This window comes from Nyctereutes procyonoides, unplaced genomic scaffold (genome assembly GCF_905146905.1).
Source record: "Nyctereutes procyonoides isolate TBG_1078 unplaced genomic scaffold, NYPRO_anot_genome, whole genome shotgun sequence".
NCBI lineage: Eukaryota > Metazoa > Chordata > Mammalia > Carnivora > Canidae > Nyctereutes > Nyctereutes procyonoides.
Genome location: NW_026575117.1, coordinates 19,110,585 through 19,137,881, shown reverse-complemented (window position 1 = coordinate 19,137,881; position 27,297 = coordinate 19,110,585). Strand labels below are relative to the sequence as shown.

The following is a 27,297-nucleotide window of genomic DNA, read 5'->3' as shown; positions in this document are numbered from 1 at the left end:
AATGACAGAGAAGAAATAACAGTAACATAAAATGAAAAGACCCTTTACAATTCCTGATAGCATCACTAGTTTTCAAACAAATGATTATTTTATCTTAGCCTACCCTCACTCAATGAAACTTTTAAGGCAAAGCCTAAAAATAACATAAAATAACAAAGAAGTATAAGTCCAAAAGTCAAAACCAAAACAATAAAATATTCTACCAATTTCAGGAGGATTAGTACAAAAGTTACTATTATTTACTAAAAGCACATTAGACTGCAAAAATAGGATCTAAAAACATGAACTCATAACCCCTCTTCTTCAGGATCAGATTTCCATGCACTATTCCTCTTTCTTTTCATCTTTTTTTTCCTTTTCCCTTATTCTTCATATATTTCTTTATTTTCTATAACCATTCCTAAATCAAAGCTTGGTTAGAATCTAAGCTCTGCCATATTCTAGATGAGTGGCAATGGACTAATTCCTTGACTTACCTGAGAATTTCCTTGTATGTAAAAGGAAATGATGATAACTTTATTCATAAATTTTTGATATATGTCTTAAACTAGTGTTTCTCAATTTTTTTTTAGTCTTAGGATTCTTTACACATTTAAAAATTATTGGGCCCCCAAAAGAGATTTTGTTTATGTCCTCTATCTACTAATATTTGCCATGCTGGCAATTTGAACTGAGAACATTTAAAAAAAACATGTATGTACTAATTAACTTAAAACAACAATAATACACCTGTCACATGTTAATATAAAAGGTATTTTATGAAAAGTAACCACCTTTTCAAAAGCAAACAAAAAAAAAGAGAAGATTAGCATTGAATTACATTTTTGCAAGTCTCTTAGTGTCTAGCTTAGCAGAAGACAAAAGAATTCTTATATCTGCTTCTGCATTTAACATGCTACAATATTTTATGCTTGGAGAATATGAATATGAAGAAGTTCTTATCTGTAAGTATAAGTCATTTCAAGTCGTGTTAAATATTCTTCTTTGATACTATACCAAAACTTGTTAACTTCTTCCTTAAAGAAGAGAAATAATAAATTGGACTTCATCAAAATTTAAAATAATTCTCTTCTTCAAAATACACCGTTAAGAAGATAAAACAGCAAGAATAGAGTAAGAGAAAGTATTTGAAAATTACACATCTGATAGAAGACTTATTTAGAGTACATTAAGAGCTCTCAAAACTCAATAAGAAAGTGAACTGATGAATAAAAAATTGACAAATTATTTAAGCAGATACCTCACCAAAGAAGATATAAAGATGGTAAAATCATTGAAATATAGAAAAGACAAACTAAATTATAGGGAGACATATCATTCATTGCCAGTGGACATATTAAAAATAGACATATTGAAGTATCCAAATTTAATAAAATTCAACAAGGTTGAATTTTTATATTGGATGATAATGATGTTACAGGGATTACAGTAGGTATAATCAGATATATGACTGACCATACAAAACATGTAGAGTATTAATTATTTCTTGAAAAAAAATAAAACAAAATAATTATTATGGTCACAGATTAGGAAATAATCTACCTTCTTAAAGGAATAACTATCAAAATTTTAAAAATATATAGATAATAATGGCTAAGATTTGAATTTTAAAAGCATCTTTTCAGTAATTATATACATATCACCAATCTTTATAAATACAAGAAGTATCAATTATAGAAATTTTCATTTTATTTTATTTTTAAAGATTTTTATTTACTTATTTGACACAGAAAAAGAGAGAGTGTCCAAATAGGAGGAATATCAGAAAGAGGCAGAGGGGAAGCAGGCTCCTTGTTGAGCAGGGACCCTGATGAAGTGCTCAATCCCAGAACCCTAGGGTCATGACCTGAGCTGAAGGCCAACAATTAACCAACTGAGCCACCCAGGCACCCCAGAAAACTTCACTTTATTTTAAAGATATATCAGATGTAGTGCTTTGAATCCTGATCTGGGATAGTTGAAGGGCAGGTACAGTAAAGATTGCTGACTGTTGACCTGGAATGCTTCTCTAGCATGGCGCATCAGGACTCCAAGAGGAAGTACTTTTTGAGAAAATGCTCCTGGAAACTGAAAGCTTCATAGTGAAGCTGTGTTATACACAGTATTCAGGTGCCATACTGTTTTGTTTTGTTTTGTTTTTTGGAACATTCCAGTCAATAATACCAGTTGATTTGGTCTCAACCATCCCAATAGGAGCCAGAAGTGTTGGGGAAGGAATACAAACAAACAAATAAACAAACAAACAATGTTTGAATTGGATAATCTAGCTCCAAGTATTTCAACTGCATCTCTAAAAGCCACCCTTAGTCATTCAAATCTTCCAGCTGGGGCCCCAGACAAAGTGAAGGTAAGAAAAGTTATCCCCACTTTCCCTTTCTGTTTGACTCCTTAATAATAAGAAAATGCTATAGGTCATTTGATTTGGTGGTGGCTTGTTACACAGAAACAGACACCAGAAACACCAGAAAATAGCCATATTGAGTGCTAGCAACCAATCTTATATTATCCAACATAGAATATATACAACTTAGAACTGCATGCACTGAATATTATTCGCAAATCAAATGTTTGCCTTTTAAAAATAAAATCACATATACTGTCCTTTAACTCTGTGTAATACTATTGCTTTAAAATATTAAAATAATCCTTCAGCCAACCACTTTTCAGAAGTGTTTGGTTTATATAGCCACATATTCTATGGCTGTATAAGTATATAGAAATTATTCTATTTCATGGTTTACTTTTTATTCTCCTTTTGTATTGATCTTCAAAAAACCCCAGATAACTGACTTTAGATTTAAGTAGATTTAAAGTAAATTTAAGTATTTTCTTTTTTTCTTCTTCCTATTTTCTTCTTCCTACAAAATCACAATTTGAAAGAAAAGTTCTGTTGTATTTGATGTTACATTGCATTTTCTTAAAAAAATATTTTAACTAAGCTACTTGGCTAAATTATAACATGATTAAAAGGCATAAACATAACTGATTTAATAAATCAGCTACATTTACACATAAAATCTGTAAGTTCAATTAAATTTAGGGTCATTTCTCTATTGAGTCAATCAAATATTTTCATAAATTGAAAACAAAGGAAGTAGAATATGTGTGATAATTATTTGATAATAATTTTCAAATAATACTGTCCTGTTCAAGTTTAATTTAAAGTATATTTAAGAATTTAAGAAGGAAATGCTAAAAGTACCATTGTTCTTTGGGACAATTTCAATTTCAGAAGCATTGTTTATGAGGAAGAAAAACATGTTTAAAGTCTATCCTTATGAACCTGAATCTACAGAAGAACCCAAAATTCAATTGCTATGGAGGGTGAAGTGAAAATCCAAACTAATTTGCCTTCTCATTCTTCTAAATTTTGACAGCTTTGAACATGTGTCTACTTAACTATGGCTGATATCGACAAATTAAAACAAAAGGACCTGGGTTTGCCAATTCAATGCAACCTTTCTTTAAATCAATCGATCAATTAATCATATATTTAAAACTTATATAAAAAAGTCTAACAAGTCCCACATGACTTTTTTGAAGTAATAATATTATGAGAAATGAATATATATTCAAAATACACACTAGAGAAATATTACAAAGTACTTTATTTAAATAAAGATCTCAATAAAGCTTTAATAACTAAAATTAAAAGCTAAGTTCTGGCACTCTTAAAAAAAATCCCACTAAGAATGTAAAAGTTGAAATATGCATTTCAAAAATTACTTAGAAACTAAATATTTAAATACTGAGTACTTATTTTTATTGAAATTCCTATTAAAGAAACATGCAGTTAATAAATAAGGAAGATGGTTCCCTAGAGTTATGTTGATATCATTTTTTTGCATATAAATTACTTCCTGGTGAGAGATTCTAGCTCCACATCAAAGAACATGGAGGACTGGTAAAGTGGAATTGTGAAAGGTCATCAACCAGGTCACTCTTCAAGATGGTGGTCAAATTGCTCTAGTTCTAACCTGGAGTTATTTTATTTTACTCTGAGTTATATGGTTCCTTTATTAAAAGAAAGATCAACTAAAATAATTAAATAACTATCTGCTGAACAGATAAAAATAAAACTGCAGAAAGCCCAAGCTGAAGTCTAAACATCTACACATTAGTTGTTTTTTTTTTAAACGGCATAATTTTTCTGATTCTTATTTCCTCAAGAATTTCAATTAACTTTTCACTCTTATCCATCTACTCCTGCAATGCCTTCCAAATTATTCCCTTATTTTACAATTTTTTCAAGTTTTCTTTTTCCTATAGTCAAGCATATTGTGTAATTAACTGAGAAAAATTGTATTTCACCCTCAGTAGGGCTTATGACCCAATGAAGAATATGCGATCAAGTTTAAGTCCATAGCTTGAATTTGGTAAAGGCCACAGGAAGATACCTAAAGAAATGAAAGCAGAAAAAGAAAAAATGTAATTGCAAGGCAAACTAGAATAGAGTAGGATGTGTAAAATGTGAAAATAAGATAAAATTGGAGCATAACTATATAAACAAGTGAATACCTGTTGCTTTATTCTTTACTCTTATTATTGCACTTCATTACAATGGATACTTTACAGAAGCACAATTTATACACAACAAAATGCTTCAATTTTATTCGTAAATTTATATGAGTTCTGACAAATGTATACATCTGCATTACACAATTAAAACAGATTTTTAACATGCCAGAAAGCTCCCTCAACTAGCTTTCATCATACTGTATTTCAATTCACTGTCTCTTATCCTTAAAGTAGACAAAAAAACTTCTCGAAATGAATGTTGATGGTTGTTCCCCAGCACAAATCATAGTATTTAGATCAAAGTAAATGATAAACGTCTATCTGAAGGATGGATTAGTATAAGAAAGACTAAAAACAGATGATGTGAAAGATGACAGCATGTGACTTTTATAAAACGCATATAAATTGAGACTGAATATACCAAATGTAAACATACCCTTTAATATCCACAAAAAATATCATTAATATTTGGTAATGTTTTGTTATGACTGAACTTTCCTCACAATAGCCTCTCTAGTATGTTTATACCTTGAATCAATTTTTTAAAAGATTTTATTTATTTGAGAAAGAGAGAGAGCACAAGCAAGAGGGAGGGACAAGAAGACTCCCCACGAGCAAGAAACCCCCTGTGGAGCTCCTTTCCAGGACCCTGGGATCATAACCTGAGCCAAAGGCCGATGCTTAACAGATTGAGCCATGCAGGTGCCCATGAAATCAATGCTTTTATTAGGGTTTTATATTAATCATATACAGTATTAGTTGCAAGTGACCAAGAAAATAATATTCCTAAATGCTTATAATAGGAGAATAATTATTAGTAAGTATATACAGAAAATAAGGAAAGAAAGAAAACATAGTAGTGCTTACAACTGACAGAATAAATGACTCAAAAGTCATTAAGATTTTCTTTTTTTATCTGCTTTTCATTCTCTCACCCTTCAAACTGTCATCTTAGTGTAGAAGAGGATGGCTACTGGAATTTCAGGGATCATACTCTAATGTGTATACTATCAAAGAAAAATTGGGGCGCCTGGGTGGCTCAGCGGTTGAGCATCTGCCTTCGGCTCAGGGCGTGAACACAGAGTCCCGGGATTGAGTCCCACGTCGGAATCCCCATGTGGAGCCTGCTTCTCCCTCTGCCTCTGTCTCTGCCTCTCTTTGTGTCTCTCATGAATAAATAAATAAAATCTTTAAAAAAAGAAAAATATGACTTATTTATTCTGAGCTCATTAAAAATACACTGAAGCCATGAACTGATAGAACAGATTTTTAAAAAAACCTCATAATTATGCCATGCACGCATAATAACTTTTGATTAGGAAATCATGGCAGAGAGAGAAGATTCTTTCAAATTTACTTCTTCAAAATCATACCTGCTTAACTAGGGTTACTATAAGATTAAGTTGTTCAGAAATCTTCCTAATTAGAATATGACATTTGAAGAAAGAGCTCATTCATAACCAGCATTGTAACTTAAAGATGACAATATCTCTTCTTTAGAGAAGAAAACACTGTCTACCTGAAGAGAACAGAAAAAGAGATAAGGCAGGATAGGAGGTGAATGTTCTATAAAGAGTGCCTCTGGAAAGTCATGTGGAACCAAAAGAGATAAATGCTGGCCCTCAATATCAGACTAATAAGAAGGAAGGAAAAAATGCATACCAGAGCTGGTGAGATTTAACAAAAATAATTCTGTAACAGAGATGACCTCCATAAGGGTAACCAGATAGCTCAAAGCATGTTGAAAAATATACATAGAAAACCCGGTCATGATCCCAAAAATTTCACGCAATTGTGTCATTGTGGGTTGGAGAAGTTACAGAGTTTCTAACTTATAGTTTTAGCATTACAGAATATTCCTATTAACAAAATGAAAGGTGTCAGAGTGATGACACCCAATGAACCTTTCTGTATATATTACATACATGCCCTCTGTAGTCACTTCCACATTGATTCTAGGTTTGGCCATGTGATTTATTTTGCCTAATAGGACAAAAACAAAGGTAATACAAGTAGAGACAAACAAAAAGCCCCTCTTGCACTGGGGCTTCTTGTAATATTTCCAACAGGTGAAGAAGCCTAGGCTAATACGCTGTGGACATGCAGCCCAGATGACAACCAGCATTAACCACCTAATGTGCTGTGAGTCCATTTAGCCTCAACTGAATGGCCAGCCACATGAGCACCTCCAGTAGAACACAACAGTAGAAACAACCAGTTGAGTCCAGCCCAAATCACTGATCCACAGAATTGTGGGAAAAAAAAAAATATTGTCGGTGTTTTAGGCCCCTGGTTTTTGAGGATTGTGTGTGTGTATCTATAATTATAGATGAATGCCTGAAGTAGAAATAGTACCTTGAAATGCAGTACTGCCATAACAAAAACCTGAAATGTTGCTTTGTCTTTGTGACCTTCAGCAGGTGGTCAACAGGGAAAGAGGAAAAGCAGAGAGAGGCCTAATGAGAAGCCTGGAGGAACTGCAAATAAATTGCTACTATATCTATAAATACGGTGAGGAAACTACTGTGCAGGATGGGATACTGGCGACCCACGTGTGCAGAGACAGAGAAAGTACCAGGAAAGGCGGCAACTATACCTAATGAGCTAGTGGATCTGGCTAAAGACATGTTCTAGCAGAATTTACAAAGTATCTTCTGGCTTCTTTTATCTGAGTATGATAAGGTACTAGAATAAAGGGAAGTGATAAAAATGAATCATTCATGTTGCAAGGTCAATTTGAAGGGAAAATATGGGAGGCGTCATGACTAGCTGATCTGGAATATAAAGCTTTCACATTTCAAGTCTGTGGACCTGGCAAAGATTCTGAAGCAATAAGTGGCCTCAAGGTAAAGATCAAAGCAAGGTTGTAGCAGTAAAGTCTTTTCTAAAGATCTCAGAAAGATTTAAACTATGCCTAATAGATCTTATCAGCTTGACAAAAATGGAATTCAAAAAAATCATATCAATATTGTCACGTAGTAGCCTGATGCCCCTAAGGTGGAGATAAGTCTGTCATGAAATTAATGTGACTTTTGGGGCAGGGAGTAAGCCTTCCAAAATGTCACAGGAAACTCACAAAGTTATTTAAATAAGTGTACTATTAAAAACCCTGCCAGCTTGCACTGGGAAGCAGGGGCTGAGAAAATTTGAAATTAAATGAGGTCTCTTGGCCCCATTTTTGAAGCAGACACTGCAGGAGGGTTGCTTTGCTGCAAACATGGACCATTTCTTTTGGAAAAGGAAGGACAATCTAAAGGAGAGAGCCAAGAACTACAGAGAAAGCTAGACTAAGAAAGTACTCCTAGGGGGCAAAACTGGGGCCTGATCAGAGACCATTCCCTGCTGCTAGAATAGGAACATCAGAAACATGGGCCTGAATTTCACAGTTTCTCTGAACAAGCTCTTCCTCTCTCGTTTTACATGGGACACACATTAGCTTTCTTCTGCTGCATTATCAATTACCACAAACTTCTGCCTTAACAGAATACAAATTGGTTATCTGCCTCAGAAGTCTGGGTACCAGCAACTTGCTTAGTTTCCTGCTCAGAGTCTCACCAGGTTCGGTGCAAGGAGTTGGCCAGACCCCATGAACTCTCCTGGTGCTCCAGGAACTCTTCCAAGATCACTGTTGGCAGGATTCAGTTTCCGTGGTTGCAGGATGATGGATCGCAGCTACTAGAGAACACCTCTCTTTGCCACATGGTTCTCTTTACAAACTGGTAGTTTGCTTCCTACTAAATCAAAAGAAGCATGTGTCTGATGCTTTCCCTTCTTTTAAAAGACTCACTTGCTTAGGTCAGGCCTACTCAGGGTAATCACCCTTTTGATTAACTGAAAGTGAGGTGAATAGTAATCTAATCATATGAGAGATAGATCATCATATGATTGGTAGACACCAGTCCCATCGCCACTCAAAGAGAGAGAGTGATTTAGGGCATGTGTACCAGAAGGAGGGAATCTTGGGGGTATCTTAGAATTTTGCCTACTGCAGAGTATAAGCACTCTGAGAGTGAGGCAGGCTGGATAATTGTCTTTTTACTTCAGAGAACTCTGAATGAAGAGGAGATACATCAGAAGAGTTTCATCTACAACCGGATTCGATATGCTCACAAAACTATGGATTATGATTCTGATGACATGATTAGATAAGACTTTGGGGATCTTAGAAGTGAACCCTTGGATGTGAAGTGTTATGAATCATTGGGTCCAGTGACACACTGTGATGGACTTTTACCCGCAGGCATCGCTCTTCTCTGTAGCCACGTGCTTAGGAGGCTCCCTGCCCATTCACATGGAAGAAGTCTTGCTTTCACCAACATATCAACAGCAAATTATCACACAGACACTTGGAAAATGTTTCTGCTTCAAGCTTAAAGATCAAAGAACTGTAAACTCATGTTGGACTCCTAATAGTACATTTTTCATAGCAATATGGATTAGTGAGTCTGAATCATGTACTTCATTTCTATCTGAAGATTAAGCAATATATATATATATATATATATTTATATATATACATATATATGTCTCATTTCCCATATACATACATATATATATGGGAAATTGGAGACATATTTCTTTCTACTAGACAAGGAAATTAAAAATATACTTTAAAAGATGCCAGAAGAAGCTTGTGCTAATTAGGTTGGAATTGGCAGATTTTAAAATGTGTCTATGTTTTTTTAAATCCATATACAGGTAGGTATGTGTGTGGGTGGGTAGTCAGATAAGATACACATAAACATGTGTCTCCTAAGAGTACTTAGAAGCAATGACAGCCCAGCAGCAATGAAATACCAATACCCAGATGTTTTCTACAAACTCTACTTATAGGAAACAAAGCTTCTTGAAGAAATTGATGATCCCATAGAAAGTATAAGATTACCTTGAAATACCTTGCTGTGAAAGAAATAAAGAAGTGGCAAAGATTGATGCAGACAGGTTATAGAAGACTGCTTGAATTTCTCATTATAAAAAAATGGCAAATAGCTATTTTATTCATAACCTACACTAAAAACATTAGCTCCCGTGATAGTAAGAACAATACCTGATATAAAATATTAATTAGGAAAACAAAAAGTCTCAAAAACATGACTGACTCTCAACATTTGAAAAGGTGAACACTGATGATGTGGACTATTACCAATGTTTGTTTTCAGCACCTTTTCAAAATGTACTTTTTTTGTATATTTTTTTATTGGAGTTTGACTTGCCAACATATAGCATAGCACCCAGTGCTCATCCTGTCAAGTGCCCCCCTCAGTGCCCGTCACCCAGTCACCCCATCTCCCTGCCCACCTTCCTTTCCACCACCCCTTGTTTGTTTCCCAGAATTAGGAGTCTCTCATGTTCTGTCATCCTCACTGATATTTCCCACTCATTTTCTCTCCTTTCCCCTTTATTCCCTTTCACTATTGTTTATATTCCCCAAACGAATGAGACCATATAATGTTTGTCCTTCTCCAATTGACTTATTTCACTCAGCATAATACCCTCCAGTTCTAACCACATCGAAGCAAATGGTGGGTATTTGTCGTTTCTAATGGCTGAGGAATATTCCATTGTATACATAGACCACATCTTTATCCATCATCTTTCGATGGACACTGAGGCTCCTTCCACAGTTTGGCTATTGTGGACATTGCTGCTATAAACTTCGGGGAGCAGGTGTCCCGGCGTTTCACTGCATCTGTATCTTTGGGGTAAATCCCCAGCAGTGCAATTGCTGGGTCCAAGGGCAGATCTATTTTTAACTCTTTGAGGAACCTCCACACAGTTTTCCAGAGTGGCTGCAGCAGTTCACATTCCCACCAACAGTGCAAGAGGGTTCCCCTTTCTCCACATCCTCTCCAACATTTGCTGTTTCCTGTCTTGTTAATTTTCCCCATTCTCACTGGTGTGAGGTGGTATCTCATTGTGCTTTTGATTTTATTTCCCTGACGGCAAGTGATGGGGAGCATTTTCTCATATGCTTGTTGGCCATGGTCTATGTCCTCTGTGAGATTTCTGTTCATGTCTTTTGCCCATTTCATGATTGGATTGTTTGTTTCTTTGCTGTTGAGTTTAATCAGTTCTTTATAGATCTTGGATACTAGGCCTTTACCTGATATGTCATTTGCAAATATCTTCTCCCAGTCTGTAGGTTGTCTTTTAGTTTTGTTGATTGTTTCTTTTGCTGTGCAGAAGCTTTTTATCTTGATTAAGTCCCAATAATTCATTTTTGCTTTTGTTTCCCTTGCCTTCATAGACAGTGTGGTACTGACACAAAAACAAACACATAGATCAATGGAACAGAATGAAGAATCCAGAAATGGGCCCTCAACTCTATGGTCAACTAATATTCAACAAAGCAAGACTACCCACTGGAAAAAGGACAGTCTCTTCAATAAATGGTGCTGGGAAAATTGGACAGCCACGTGCAGAAGAATGAAACTAGACCAATCTCTTATGCCATACACAAAGATAAACTCAAAATGGATCATAATGTATTTTTGGTAATAAGAACAATACATTGAATAAAGCTTGTTATGTCTTTCAAATAAATGTGAATGTGAATATATTATCTGTTTTTCCCAGAGACTATTTCAATATTTGATCTCAATGATAAAACTAGCTAAAGCTTCCATAGTGCTGTTCAAAGAATCTCGTGTACAATATTTTAACCCCAACACTAACCCTATTGATTAATACTATTTATTTCCTCAACTGTAAAGTTGAGGAGAGAGGAACATGGTAACTTTTTCAAAACCATGCAGCTAGTTAAAGACACAGCTGGGATATGAGCCCAGGAGATCTCACTCCTAATGTTAGGCTCTTACTCATTACACTGTTCAGTCTTTAATTGTGATAATAATGTAGTAACATCTTCCCTAAATACCCATTGCTGGCTACTTTCTTCTGGATCAGGAAATACTTGTACTTTTTGTAAAAATGAAGTGTACCAGAATCCTCATTTATTTATCATGACCCAATTTGCTTCTCTAGCTATTATGCATTTGGGGAATCCATTAAAGCTACTCTCTTATCTAAATAAACAAGGAAGTAAATAAACAAATACCTCCTAATAAACAGGAGTTACTTCTGTTTTTCAAACACTGCATAAACTTTATTAACTGAACTTTTTAATGTCCCAAATCTGGCTCAGTCAAAGGATGTTTTCATTAAATGAATCGTCACCTTGGTAACAATATTTATAACTCGATACTTTAAAACAAGCTAAATCATATTATTTAATTGTATGGTCTTCCATCAAATGTTGAAAACTTCTAAAGATGTTGTAATGCAGAAAACAGTTTAAATTTCTCTCAAACAAACAAAAACAGCTTTAAAATAATCAACATAGGGACGCCTGGGTGGCTCAGTGGTTGAGCATCTGTCTTTGGCTCAGGGTGTGATCCTGGAGTCCCAGGATCGAGTCCCACATTGAGCTTCCTACAGGGAGCCTGCTTCTCCCTCTGCCTATGTCTCTGCCTCTCTCTCTGTGCTCTCATGAATAAATAAATAGAATCTTTAAAAAAATAATCAACATATATCTGCCACTACCTTCTATATAAACTAAATATTCTGAATGTATATTGCTGGATGTTGATCTTTGCATCACTGAAATTGAAACAGCCACAGTGTACATACTCCAGTATATGCAATGTATATACACACACATATAAATAATATATACACAAGGCAGTATGTAAATGTCAGTGTGAGTTAAAATAATCACAAACCAGTGAACATCAACCAGCAATGTATATTTAATTTGAAAGTTTGGAGCATCAGTGATTGAGAACACAAGAATTCACAATATTCTTACATGCTCTCTGATACAGTCCTCTACCAAATAATTATCTTCTGAAAAAGTTATCATAGGATTCAAACTCATGTGTTATTTAGAGCTATCTTGTAAGTAATTCAACTGCTCATAGCTAAAAACCTACTTGAAACAAAATAGCAGGCACAGAGTTCTCCCCCCACCAACCCAGGAAAACCAAAGATAACCAGAATGGTCTTTAGAAGGCCATGATTACTCGAGTTAATAATAAAAAGTTTGCTTGTGGAAAATAAAAATAAATAAATAAGACCTATCACTATCCTAAAATGCTATAATAATATTTAAAGTCATTTTTGGTAGTTCAAACAAAATGTTTTGCTTCACTAAATACACTTCTGTTATTGCATTATAAAAAAATTATCTAAAAACTCCAAATAAATACATTATGCCATCTAGTTTCCATAGTATTCATATAAATCTCATTAATAGAACATACTCCTTCTCTAAGCTTACTTCTGCTAAGTATATTTTTCCATTTCCATTGTTTGAAATTTTGGAAACTATAGGAACATAAAAACCAACAAAAGTATAATTGAAAATAAGACTATGGATTAAAAGCGAACAGCACTCATTTTTTCAAATTATAGTTGTTACATAATGTTACATTAGTTTCAGGTATACAACATGGTAGTTTGACAAGTCTCTATGTTCCGCTATGCTCACCACAAGTGTAGACAGTATCTGTCACCATACAACACTATTACAATATCATTGACTACATAATCCTGATGAATAGTACTCATTTTAACAATGATATGTTTGTATGTGCATGTGTGTCTTCAGACTAAGATCTGTAGAGTTTATTCTCTTGTTTTTGATATTTAAGAATATATAACATGGTGAGAATGAGTCTCTTGAGAGATCAATTCTTCTACCAAGCTCAACTAGAAAATCTACATAAAATACAAAATAAAATATAACAAAAACACTGAAGACACTGGAAAACTTTTGAGGCAACAGTACTTTAGCAGAAAGAAACACAGACTTGAGAAATGTCTCAGAAAGGAGACCATCACACTGCACCAATATTGTCCTTCAGGACATTTGCTGATTCCAGGCAAGTCTGAGGTTATAGGTGTGGGCCGGGCATAGTACAGACAGCTTTACATAGAAAATTAGAGATCTAAAGGCTGAAAATTCAAGTAAAACAAAAATGGAGATCTGAGCTCTAAATTGTACCAAATGTTCTACCGAAATTGGTACTGAATTTTCAAGCAGTATAGAGTAGGAGACTGAAAAGCAAAGCAGAGATTTTCTGAAAATTATCATAATTTTCTGAACTCCTGATGTGTTGAGAAGACAAGAATTAGACTTTTCTTGCGAGACTGGTCCGTACAACAACTTAGTTGAAACTACTGGGCAGGTTAGACCACGGATCTAAAAGTTCAACTGGAAGCAGAGACTGTCTGAAACTGTAAATCAGGTTAAACTCAATCCCTACTTTACCCATTTTGCAGAGAAAAGGGTGATCTCTCTCTAGAAACATTTACATCATCTAGAGTTTTCATGTTGTTCAGTCACAATGTCTGGCTTTTAGTAAAAATTTTGCAAAGCAGGCTAAGGGCATGACACAAACAAGGGTAACAAAAATCATCAATAGAAGTTTACCTACAAATGGGCAGCCCGGGTGGCTCAGTGGTTTAGCGCTGCCTTCAGCCCAGGGTGTGATCCTGGAGTCCCAGGATTGAGTCCCACATCGGGCTCCCTGCATGGACCCTGCTTCTCCCTCTGCCCATGTCTCTGCCTCTCTCTCTCTCTCTCTCTCATGAATAAATAAATAAAATATTTTTAAAAAGTTTACCTACAGATGATCCATATATTGAAATTATCAAAGACTTTTTAAGTTCTATGCTTAATAAATTCTAAGTAATAAAAAATAAGATTCACAAAATAAACAAAAATTTAGAGCATTTCCACAAAGAACCGAAATCCATTAAAAAGTCAAATAGAATTTCTAGAACTGAAAAATACAGTAACAAAAATTAAGAATGCAGTAGATGGGTTTTAAAATTTCATCCAAAAGTGCTAATCTGTCAGTCAAAAATGTCATATTCCATTAAAATATTCACTTTCATATTGAAGGTAAAACAAGATAAATAGAGTACACAAAAACTGTGTGAACACTTATATTAAAGAATCGCTATTATAATGGCTTATAATATAGAGTATAAAAATAAATAAAAGCAGAATATATTATAATCCTACACTGAAAACTATAAAATTTAATTGAGAGAAATTAAAGATGACATAGTAAGTGAAAGGATACCCCATGAGACAAATTAAAAGACTCATTTTTATAAGTCACTTCAAGTTCTATATATAGATATATAGATTCGGTATAATCAATCAAAAATGCCATATTTTTAAATCGAAATGCTATTTTTAGAGATAGAGTTTTGTTAGAATTGGGTCTTGATTGTATGGATATGTTCACTGTGAAAAATCATGGAACTATATAATTATGACTTATGCATTTTTCCATAAGCAAGTTTTACTAGAATAAATTTTAAAAATAACATCTTACACATGTCTTGAAAGGAAGAAGTATTAAATAAAAGGTGTTAGAGTTATTTTTTGACAGGAAAAAATTATGTTTTCTTCTTCATATCACAATTGCCTTCAGGATGTACTCTAGATACATTAAAGAGATAAATGTAAAATGAATTTTTAAAAAATGTCTGATAGTATTATAGACTCTTCAGTATAATTTTTTTGTTTGTAAATTTTAAAAATGAAATAAACACAAATCAAGAAATAATCTATGGGAAATAGTAAATATCCATATAATTATAAATATTTTAAAAAGTATAAGCTGAGGAAAACAATAGAAGTGTAGTCAAATATTTGGATATAAATATTGATTTATTGATACTGATATTTACAGAAAAAATCAATAAAAACTTCCAGAAAGTGAAATTTTTAACATTTATCTTATATATTTAAATAACATTTCATGGATAATATTAGAAAGTAATTATTCAATCATCAAATAATTTTTTTAGCACCTAGGTATGTTGGACACCATGGCAGGCATTAGATATAAAGTGGTGAGTAAAAGAAACACACTTCCTACCATCAAAGGGCTTACATTTAATAAAGACATTAATAATATAAGCCGTCAAATATATAAATTAACATTGTAAAAATGGTTGGAAGGCAAAGGAAGGAAAACTTAATAGAGAGTTATGGGGTTTACACTGGATTTCCTATGGCTTCCTCCTCTCAGTTTTTCTTCTGGCTCCACTTCTCTTCCGGACCAATCTTTCAATGTAGAATGTCTTAGGGTTTTGTCCTAGAAATTCTTCTCTTCACTATTACACTCATACTGTAAATTGTCTGGAGTCAATGATAATTATATCACTAGACTAATCCTATGAATTCAAGTGGCATATAATTTTTCTCTAGTTCAAATTATTTCCACAAATTATAGACCCATATATCATTCCACTAAGTATACGTGTCCAAAACTGTAATTTTCATATCCCACACCCAACATTATCCATTCCCAAATTTTTTATTTCATTATATGTCAATTCTGTTTATGCATTTATTTGCTCAAGCCAAAAACCCTGGAGGCATCCTGACTACTCTTTCTCATACTCCAAATAAAAATAGAAGAATATTCTGTCATCAGCTTTCAAAATATATCCCATGTCTGAACATTTATCAACAATTCCACTATCATCTTAATCCAAACCATCAATGTCACTTATCCGACTATGCAACAGCCTCCATGTGCATATCCTTGTTTATAATTTATAGCGCATTCCCCTTATAATCTATCCTTCATACATCAATCTGAGTAATCATTTCAAAACACAGATCTGATGGTGTCTCTTTACTGCTTACAGTCCTCCAGGGCTCACACTTCACATAAAATCAGAAATCTTTACTATATTCCAAAAGGCCCTACATGACCGGCTAAAGGACTCTCTTCAGGCATCATTTTCTACTGTCCTCCCCCAGATGGCCAAATTCCAGTCACATGGGCACCTTGTTCTTAAACTGAGCATATGGCTACCTCTTAACAACAACAATTAATTACTTCTAGAGAAGGTCTGTATATTTGTATTTCCCTCACTAAGACTAGGTTCTGTATATAGCATTCACTAAGCATTTATTACTGAAGATTTTGCACGGCATACATTATTTTGAGTTAGTTTCTATAGTTTATCCAAGTTGAGTTTACAAAATTTCTACTTTATTCCTATAGTTAGACATTATCTTCCCAAAGAGAATAATTTGCTCAGACTTCTTTATGAAATTGATGATTTTCTCTAAAGTATCATATATTCTGTTTCTAAACTCCATCAGATACCTGAATTTTATTATTAGGAAATATTTCTATTACTAGGCTATCCTTCTATTTTTAGAATTCTATTAGGAAATACACTCTTTGGGTAAGAATAGTCCCCCAAATTAATGATATGGAGTTAGTTCATGTACATTCAGAAAGGACAAAAACAATCACATTCATGTCCATATTATACCCCATGTTTCAGAAAGGTAATCCAGTTAAGAATTCATCAGCCCTTGTGACATCAAAAGGAAATGTTCATACAGTTACTGACTTCATGGTTCTTAGTTTTATCCTGAGGGAAGTCAATAAAGGAATACAGGAAATAACTTTCAACTATATTGGCTTTATATGAACATCTGTTTATTTTAGTTGCTAATACTGTTTAAATATACTTTTCTTTTATCTTAAAGCACCATTAGCAACATCCTATTGTTGATGAAATAATAGATTCATTCCATTTAATTTTTTAAATATGCTAATAAATGAACAATAAATTAAGTTATTGCTCCTTTAGAGTCTCCTGACTTTTCTCACATATACTTTCTTCTGTAGTCTATATCCACTTTCTTCTACTGATAATGCGTTTCAATAAAAAGATCCATAATCATCATTCTCCTTGATCCTGAGATAGATTTCTCACTTTGTTAATATATATTAAGATTAAGATTATTAGTCCTGCCACCACTTTACCTCCATCTTAGTTGTTACTGAGTATGAAACTAACGACCGGTTGCCCAATCTCTCTTTCCCTGATCAATGAAATGCCCCCTGGATAAAAGAATTTTGCATTTGCAAAATGTAGGGATTAGAGGTAGTTGTTTGTAATCCCTTACTTGTGCAGTATGCTTCAGCCACAGTTTCTTCATAATACTTCTATCCCTTTCTTTACTCCTTGTACCTTGTAAACTAGATGTGCTATCCCTCAAAATGGACTGCAGAGACAAGGAAACTAAAAGAGAAGGAAGGGGTGAAGCCATAACTACAGGCTGTAAAGGAAGCAAAGGATGGAGCCAGAAAGAAAACGGAGTGTCTGCTTTGTTCTTGCTCGTCCAGTTTTTGGTAACTGGCCTGTGCTCTGGTTTTATCTTGCTTTCTCTTCACTTTAGAACAAATTACTAGAATGTGTTGCTTAGTGTCAGACAAGCTGACTGGCTTTCCTCAGTAGCACTGAAGTTTCTCCTTCCTTCAGTTACTGGATAGATTTGAAAAACCTCTCCTCCCACCTCTCTAAATTTGATATCCACTAATTCTGGAGAGGAACTAAATGTATTTGCTATAACTCTATAAACTCTATAACTCTTAGACTCTGATTAGAAAGCTTCTCCCTCAGAGGTCTGAACTCAAACTCTATCTCCTACAATTCCTGCTGGTGTATGGATAGAACTTTCATTCCCACCCTTGTCCCCACCTTTCATTACATTTCTCTACTTCCAAGCTAACATAAGACTGGCACATTATCACAAAGCCAGCTTGACAACAATAGAGCTGAATATTAAGTCTAAATTCTCAAACCCAGCAAATCCATTATGAGAACATAAGGGTCCTGATCTGGGAGGACTAGGACCCTGAGACAGCAGATTGAGAAATTGGGGGTATATATATATATATACACTTGAAAACCCTGAAATCCCAGACTTTCTTCACTCACAGGACCTTCAGATATAGCTTACCCCTTTGTCTCTAAAGACAATATGCTTCATTCAGAGTAGACTCTGGCTCAGGTACCTAGCCATAAGATCAATAACTAGAATTCTCACCACACAACCTGATAAAGAAAGAGCAATGTCTGCTAAAAGAGGAACAATACTATATCTTCAATGAGCTGTAGGACTTAGTCCACATACACCAGCAGACCAGAAAGAGAATGGATCTGGTAGGAGCTAGAACAAAAGGTGCAGAACATAAAGTTGGCAAATGTTATTGATACAGTAGAAATCTCCTGTGTTAAGAGAGTAATAATATCAACCTACCAATTGACTATGATTTGGGAGAGTGCCTTGAAGACACTTTGGATGAGAGGTGTACTGGCATTATAATTTAGGAAAACAAGTGGTGGGTGCTCTCGGTAGGTCAGAGCTGATGGTAGGATACACTATCATAGATTTGACCATCTGGATAGCAAAGGGAATGACATAAAGTAGATAATAATGATGCTTAACCCTCAGAAGTAGACTGCAATTCTTGTAAAGAATATCAATATGTGAGTAGCAGACAGGTGAATGAACCCTTAGAGATCCTTGGGATGGTCAAGAGAACATGAATTCCCTTAAGATAAAACCGATAAGTCACCAAAAAAGGAATTGCTTAATCTACATGAACGAAACAAGCTTGGGCAATTGGTAGTCACCCTGGTTTAAAGTCACAAACTTTATGCCAATTGGGGTCTGAATCAGTTGAACCATGACTTGAATTGACTGACAAAAGAAGTAGCCCGCACCCCAGGAGAAGAATCAGGCAAAGCTATGGCAAATATACACAGGAACAATTCCTTCAGTCTTCCCATGAAGAGGGACTTGTGGCCATTTCCTGGAATGACTTTACTCATAAAATGAGAACACCCAAACATTTCAAGGAATTTGTCTTTGCCAATATAAAGACTCTTGGTCCCCGAAAAACAAAGCTTCCATGAATTAACACAACAAATATGCAAATACACCTAAAAAGCTATAACTACTGCCCCATCACTTTTGTCTCTTTGTGCAAGGAATCATCAATCTGATCCTTGGGAATTAATGGTTTGGTTACAGAATGTGGCAAGGGAGGTAAGAACTATGAAATGTCTGAGATTTTTACCTTCTTTATAAAACAAGAAGCTATCCAGACAGTTTCATAGATATTAGCAAGAAATATTAGACTTCTGCATCAGGGGGAGGAAAGGACTCTGTTACTCAGGGCACAGTAGGTACATTTACCCTCATGTTCCAATCGGTTTCTTTTACCTGCCATCCCAGTAGGCAAAATGAAAAGGCTCATCTGGTGTCCTGAATGCAGAGGTTTGGGATTATAGTCAACGAACCTGAAGCTTAGAAAGTTCCAATCTTTTAAATTGGGGTGCTTGCAAGCCTGCCTAACTGTTGCCATGGAAAGATAGATTATCTAATAAAGATACTGGTTAGGAAACCCATGGGTCCTCTGTCCTAGAGTGAGCGACTATCTCTATCTTCCAATGCTGTTTGTTGTATAATTATCCTTGAAAAGATAGTTCAAACAATACAATTTAATTTAAGCCAGTCAAAAATGGGACTCATGGAGAATTATCTCCCAACAATACCTAACCCTCATTTCTATACCAAATCACTACAGGTAGAATTTTCCCACATGTGTATCCTCTCTGCCACTCTGATTCCAATTTGACTGACAGGGCTGGAACTAAATCACTCTGAAATGTCTTATGTGGCATTTAACTAAAGCTATTATCAACAGGACCCTTGCAGCAAAATGATAATAACTTGTACTATTGACTTCAACCTTATACTCCTCACTCTCACCTGAATAAACCCTATAAGCCATCAGCATTTAGCTTAGAGAGCCAGGCAGCACCTTTGTACTGGTTTCAAAGCGTCAATTCAGAAACAGCAGGATGTATTAAAGATCGCCCAGATTCCACCTTGGACTACAAGTAAGGCAATTCAGCCTATTGAGCCTAACCTGTAGGGATGCCTTCCATGACTTTAAACACTTAAAGGACTCATGACTAACCTTCAGGTGCAGGTCACTATTTTTTCAGAGGGATGGAAATTAATGCCTGATTCCTCATACAAGAAATACAATCCCAATGACACACAAGATACTCCTGGAAAGAAAGGGTTATATACCATTGTTGGGGACCCCCAAATGGGATTACTTCCATTCTCAGTCATTTTATGGAGTGGAAATGTCACCTTGAAATTGGCATGAACAAACAGGACAGACTGGAATGACTTCCTTCAAGCAGTTTCTCCAGAAACAGATGAGACTTAACGATTCCAAGTGAACTAGGAACCATATGGTCTACCAGTTGGCTGGGTGCACTTTGAACACACTCTCAACCTGTGCCCCCACAGGTCAGACTTAAGGAACCTCAAAGAAAACTTTTGAGTGTTGTTGTGGTTATTGTAATGTTCCCATTCCCATAGGAGAGTAAACATTTTTATTTTGAAAAGAATTAGAAAAGGTAAGTCTTTAGACACTTGTAGTTCTTAAATATAACTGAAGTGCTAAGCATACTTCTAATGTCTCTTTCACATGTAGAAAAATTGCAGTAGATTACCAAAAATTCACATATAAATTGGTGTTTATAAAGTAATATTTTAAAATTAACATAAATACTTATTTTTCTACATATATTATGTAGTAATTAAAATGACAACTTGGGCAATATTAGAGCTCTGATTTAATTGAGGGATGTTTGGCTGATTACAAACAGTGTATTCATTTTATAAAGATGAAATTCTAATTAGTGTTGGCTTCCTGTCAAAATCAGTAATTAAGAAAGTTGTCAAAGTCAATCCTATTATTCATCTTGATAATGAAATTATTTAAACATCAAACATGAATGTTCTATTAGCTTGAGGAGTCTAATTGTTGTTAACATTGTTCATAGGGCTTAATAAATGTATCACATCAGCTACATTATCTACCTAAATACCTGTACACAGATGCTTGTGATTAAGAATTTGTGAAGCTTTTTGTAAGATTAAGTTTATGACTGAGATTGTTTAACAAATAATATTTAACTTTCTTAGTTGGTACATGTGAAATGGGAAAATATGGCTCTATATTTTTCTGAAAGTGAACCAGAATACTTTTTTATGATCTGCAAAAATAAACTGCACTTAAAGTGTCCGATTTTATGACTTTTGGCATATATATCCATGAAACCATTATGCATTACTAAACATATCCATCAATCCCGAATGTTTTCTCCTGCCTATTTAATTCTTCCTTCTAGCCCTTCTCCATCCAAACTCTTTTGCAGGAAACCACTAATATGTTTTTATTTCTCTTTACATGTTTGAATTTTATATGAATGCAATAATAGAGTTTTGATTTTTGTCACGATTCTCTCATGATAATTATTTCAAGATTCATACATGTTGTTTTTGTGTTGGTAGTTAATTCTTTTTTACTGCTAAGTAGTATTCCATGGTACAGTATATCATATTTTGTTGCTCCATTCATCTTTTTTAGACATTTGAGTTGTTTTCAGGTTATAGCTATTACAAACATGCTATGAATATCCATGCACAAGTCTTTATATTGGGATATATGCTTTTATTTGGCTTGAATAAATACCTAGAAATAAACATGATGGTAGGTCTATATTTTACATTAAAAATATTTTTTCAAATTTCTAAACTTCTTTCCTAAATGGGAAAACTTGTATCTTTCTAGCTCATAGGGTGTAAGAGAGCAGTTCTTGCATATCATTGCAAATGCTTGGTTTGAACAGGTTTTTTGGTCTGTTTTTATTATTCTAATGTGCATATAGTGGTATCATAATGTAGTTTTAATTTACATTCCCCTAATGACTAATGATTTTGAACACCTTTTATAGACTCGTTTGCCATCTGTGCATTTTCTTTGGTGAATTATCTGCTGAAATCTTTTGCTTACTTTTATTGTTTTTTATTATCCAGTTTTGATAATTCTCTATATACTTTGGATAGACATCTTTTATCAGATATGTGGTTTTCAAATATTTTCTTCGGGCTTTATCTTTTAATTCTCTTAATAGTATTCTTTGAACGACATTCTTATTTTTAAATAAGTCATATATATATATATATATATATATATATATATATAACATAGGACACAAAGATTTTCCCTAATTTTTTTTATTTTTACATATTTAAAATGTGTAGTTTATTTACATGTTGATGATACATTTTGAGTTATTTTTATTATCCGGCCATGGCATGCAATTAAGTTTCTTTTGTCCTTTTTTCTGCATTGTTATATACAAATGTTCCAACACCTTTGTTTTATTTTATTTTTTATTTTTTTTTAATTTTTTAATTTATTTATGGTAGTCACAGAGAGAGAGAGAGAGAGAGAGAGAGAGAGAGAGAGAGGCAGAGACATAGGCAGAGGGAGAAGCAGGCTCCATGCACCGAGAGCCAGACGTGGGATTCGATCCCGGATCTCCAGGATCGCGCCCTGGGCCAAAGGCGGGTGCCAAACCGCTGCGCCACCCAGGGATCCCACACCTTTGTTTTAAAAGATTATTCATTCTATGTATCATTTCCCTATGTACCTTCTCTCTTTCTCTCTGTATATATGCACACATTTATATCCACATACATCTTTAAACTGTCTATTCTCTTTCATTTGTCTGTTCATCTTTTTATATATCTTTATGTTAGTTCCATATTGATATGGAATATAGAATTTTATAATAAATCTTAAAATTAGATACTGTGAATCCTCAAATTTTTTGTTTTCAAAATCATTTTGTCCATATCAGAAACTGTGATTTCCTAAATAAAATTTAGCTTACCATACTTTTTCTCCATTGTAATTGGTATCTTTTGAATTTATTTTGAGGATACTTTTTGTTAATATATAGAAATAGAAAATAGAACCAACTTTTTTCTTCTACCACCATATATATAAATTATATATAAATATATATACACATATTTATTGTTTTCTTACAGTATTTGCTAGCCCTTCCAATTCAATAATGCATAGAAGGAATACAAATGGACATTCTTCCTTTTTCCCTGATCTTTAAGGTATTTAGTCTCAATTATTACATATGATATTAGCATTAAGTTTTTCACAGAGGCTCTTTCTCAAGTTGAGGAAGTTCCCTTGTATTTTTATCTGTTGAGAGTTTTTACTAGATTCCTAGTCTTTTAGATTTACCTGTTTTCTAAAGATTCACTTACTTATTTTGAGGGAGAGGGAGCCTAAAAGCAGGTGGGGCAGAGGGAAATCTCTTGAGAGAATCTCAAGCAGACTCCCCACCAGCACTGAGTCTGACCCTAGGTCCAATCCCACAAGTCTGAGATCATGACCTCAGCCAAAATCAAGGTTTGGACACCCAATTAACTGGGCCACCCAGGGGCTCCTAGATTTGTCTATTTTCTATTTTGTTGGATTTATTGTCATACAATTGTTTGTTATATTCCCCTTATTAATATTTCAATCTCTGTAAAATCTGTAGTGATGTAAACTTCTCAATTCTGGTGTTTGTCATGTGTGTCTTATCAGTCTTGCGAGACCTTTGTCAATGTTATAGATCTTCTGAAAGAATCAACTTTTCTCTTCCACTACCACTTTAAATCCTACTCCATACACCATCTCTTGCTGCTGTGACCCCAACTACACACAGGATGCCATGGGCCAGCTCCACCCCATAGGACATGAAGGAGTACAGCAACATAGAGGAATTTGCAGAAGAATCCAAGGTCCATGTGAACAAAAATCAGCAGGATGATGGCAAAATGTTTATTGGAGGGTGAGCTAGGATACAAGCAAGAAACTTCTGACTGAATATTTGTCTCAATTTGGGGAAGGGAAGTGGTAGACTGTACCATTAAAACAGATCCTGTGGCTGGAAGATCAAGAGGATTTGGATTTGTGCTTTTCAAAAATGCTGCTGGTGTTGATAAGGTTTTGGAACTAAAAGAACACCAACTGAATGGCAAATTGATAGACCTCAAAAGGGTATGTACCTTCTCTCTCTCTTTCTGTATATATGCATACATTTATATCCACATACATCTCTCTCTCTTTCTCTCTCTCTCTCTCTCTGGAAAAAATCCCCCAGAAAGGTTTTTGGGGTAGATTTAGCCCAGATAGTTCTGAAGAACAAATTAAAAGATGTTTTACAGTCTTTGGAGAGATTGAAAAATTGAACTCCATGGAAACAGAAACAAATGAAAGAAGAGGATTTTGTTTTATCATATACATAGACGAAGAGTAAGTAAAGAAATTGTGAGAATGCAGATACCATCAAACTAGTTCTGGGAAGTGTGAAATCAAAGTTGTGCAACCCGAAGAGATATATAGGCAGCAATAGCAATAAGAAAAAGGAAGAAGGGGTGCTACAGCTAGTGGACAAGGTAGTACTAGGGGTCATGGAGAGGTCAGGGCCAAAAATGGAACCAAGGATTCAATAACTCTTATGTTCAAGCATATGGAAATTATAATTAGTGCCTATGGTGGTGATCAAAACTATAGTGGCTATGGCAGCTATGATTATAGTAGGTATGACTATGGGAACTATGGATATGGACAGGGATATGCAGACCACAGTGGGCAACAGAGCACTTATGGCAAGGTGTCTGGAGGGCATAGCAATCACCAAAACAATTATTAGCCATACTAAAGGAGGATGCTAGAAAACAGGATGAGATTGCAGGATAACATTGAAGATTGGTCTTCTGTTGATCTAAGATGCTTATTGAGACGTTCTAATGTACAAAACACAACTGTGATCAATTGTATAAAGCTACCAATTAATTGTCTTTGCTTTGTCTTTTGCTGTGTTATGACTCAGTGTGGATTTGCATTCATGCAAATTTTATTTGTATGATTTTATGTTAAACCCCAAGCAAATGCTTCCCTATGTGAAATAAATAAATATAAAAGAACCAACTATTGGTTAGAGTGATTTTCCTTATTACTTTTCTGTTTTTTATTTAATTATTTCCACTCTCATTTTTATTATTGTCTTTCTCCTCCTTTCTTTGGGTTTTATTTGTTCTTCATTTGTTTAGTTTTTTTTTGTTTGTTTAAAGATTTTATTTATTTATTTGAGAGAGAGAGAGACACAGTATGAGCAGGGGACAGGGGCAGGAGAAGGATGGGGGAGGGGCCGTGGGACAGAGAGGAAGCCAACTCACTGCTGAGCAAGGATCCTAATGAAGGACTCAACGTGGGGCTCAATCCCAGGACCCTGAGATCATGACCTGAGCTGAAGGCAGATGCTTAACAGACTAAGCCACCCCAGGAACTCTGTTTTGTTTTAAATGAATGCTGTGGTTCTTGATTTGAGACCTTTTTTCTTTTCTTACATAGATGCTTAGTGTTATAAATTATTTCCTAAGCATTGCCTTAGTAGAATCCCACAAATTTGGAGAGCATTTTTATACAGTAAAAAAAAACAAAAACAAAAAAAAAAACAAAAAACAAAAAAAAAGACAATTTAATTTTTATTTCTTCCTCAATGTCTGGATTATTTTAAATTATCTTATTTAAAGTTCCAATATTTGGGAATTTTCAAGATTGACTTCTTTTTGGATTCTATTGTGTTCTGGGAATAATCTTTGTACAGCATAACTCTTTAAAATTTTATTAAGTATGTTTTATTGTCCAGAATATGGAAAGAAAGTCTTGTTAATGTCTGATGTGGTCTTTAAAAGGATGTGTCTTCTCTTGTTGGTGGAATGTGTAACACATTTCAATTAATTAAAGTGCAGTTAAGTCTTCTATATACCTAGTGATATTTAGTCTATTTGATCTATCAAATACTGAGAGTGATATAAAAATGTTTAACTATAATTATGGATTTGTCATTTTTTCCTAGAGATCTATCACTGTTTCTTCCTTGTATTTTGAAGCGTGGTTATTAAATGTACAATAATATTAGGGTTAGTATTGTTATGACCACTACATGAATTGTACCCTTGGCCATTAAAAAATATTTTTAATAACTAGTTTATTCATTGCTCTGAAATCTACTTTATCTGGTATTAAAAGAGCTACCTCAGGTTTCTTTTGATTAATGTTAGCAAGTTATATATGTCTCCATCATCTTTTTAACTTTAAACAATGTGTGTCTTTATGTTTAAAATGAACAGCTTAAAGGCAGCATAGAGTTGTTACTTGGTTTTTTTATTCAATCTGACTGACCATTTTAGGCTTTTAATCCGGATGTCCATACCATGCCATTTATAATTAATATGATGTTTTATGTCTGTGTATAAATCTTTTATGTTGCTATTTGTTTACATGTGTCCCCTCTAGTCTTCTTCCATTTACACCTCGCTTTCTCTCTCTCTTGTCTTGGATCATCAAGTACTGTTATTCTATTTTATATCTTCTGTTGGTTTATTATCTATAACACTCTTTTTTTAAGATTATTTATTTATTTATTCATGAGAAACACAGAGAAAGAGGCAGAGACAGAGGCAGAGGGAGAAGCAGGCTCCTCGCAGGGAGCCAGATATGGGACTCAATCCCTGGACCCAGGATCACACCTGAGCTGAAGGCACATGCTCGTCTGCTGAGCCACACAGCTGTCCCTCTATAACACTCTTTAACAAATTTTATTTTGGTGGTTGTTTTAGATTATACACCATTAGATACCTTCCAGCTGTCTCTAAATGATATCATGCCACTTTATCAATGCTAGTTTAAAAAACCTTACCAGAGATTCCTTCTGTCTTTGATTTTGTTGTTTTTGTTGTTGTTGGTGGTGTTTGTTAGGGCTTTTTTTGTGTTAAGAACACTTAACATGAGATCAACCTTCTTGGGGCACCTGAGTGGATCAGTCAGTTAAGCATCTGCCTTTGACTCAGGTCATGATCCCAGGGTCCTGGGATGAGCCCCACATCAAGTCCCTACACAGGGCTCCCTGCTCAGTGGGGAGTCTACTTCTCCCTCTCCCTCTGTTCCTCCCCCTTGTTCATGTTCTCTCTCTCTCTCTCTCCCCAAATAA

General features: G+C 34.6%; 1 pseudogene; it reads left to right on the top strand.

The window, feature by feature from the left end:
• Positions 1–23,983: 23,983 nt before the first annotated feature.
• Positions 23,984–24,963, top strand: LOC129515100 (heterogeneous nuclear ribonucleoprotein D-like; annotated as a pseudogene).
• The last annotated feature ends 2,334 nt before the right edge of the window (positions 24,964–27,297 follow it).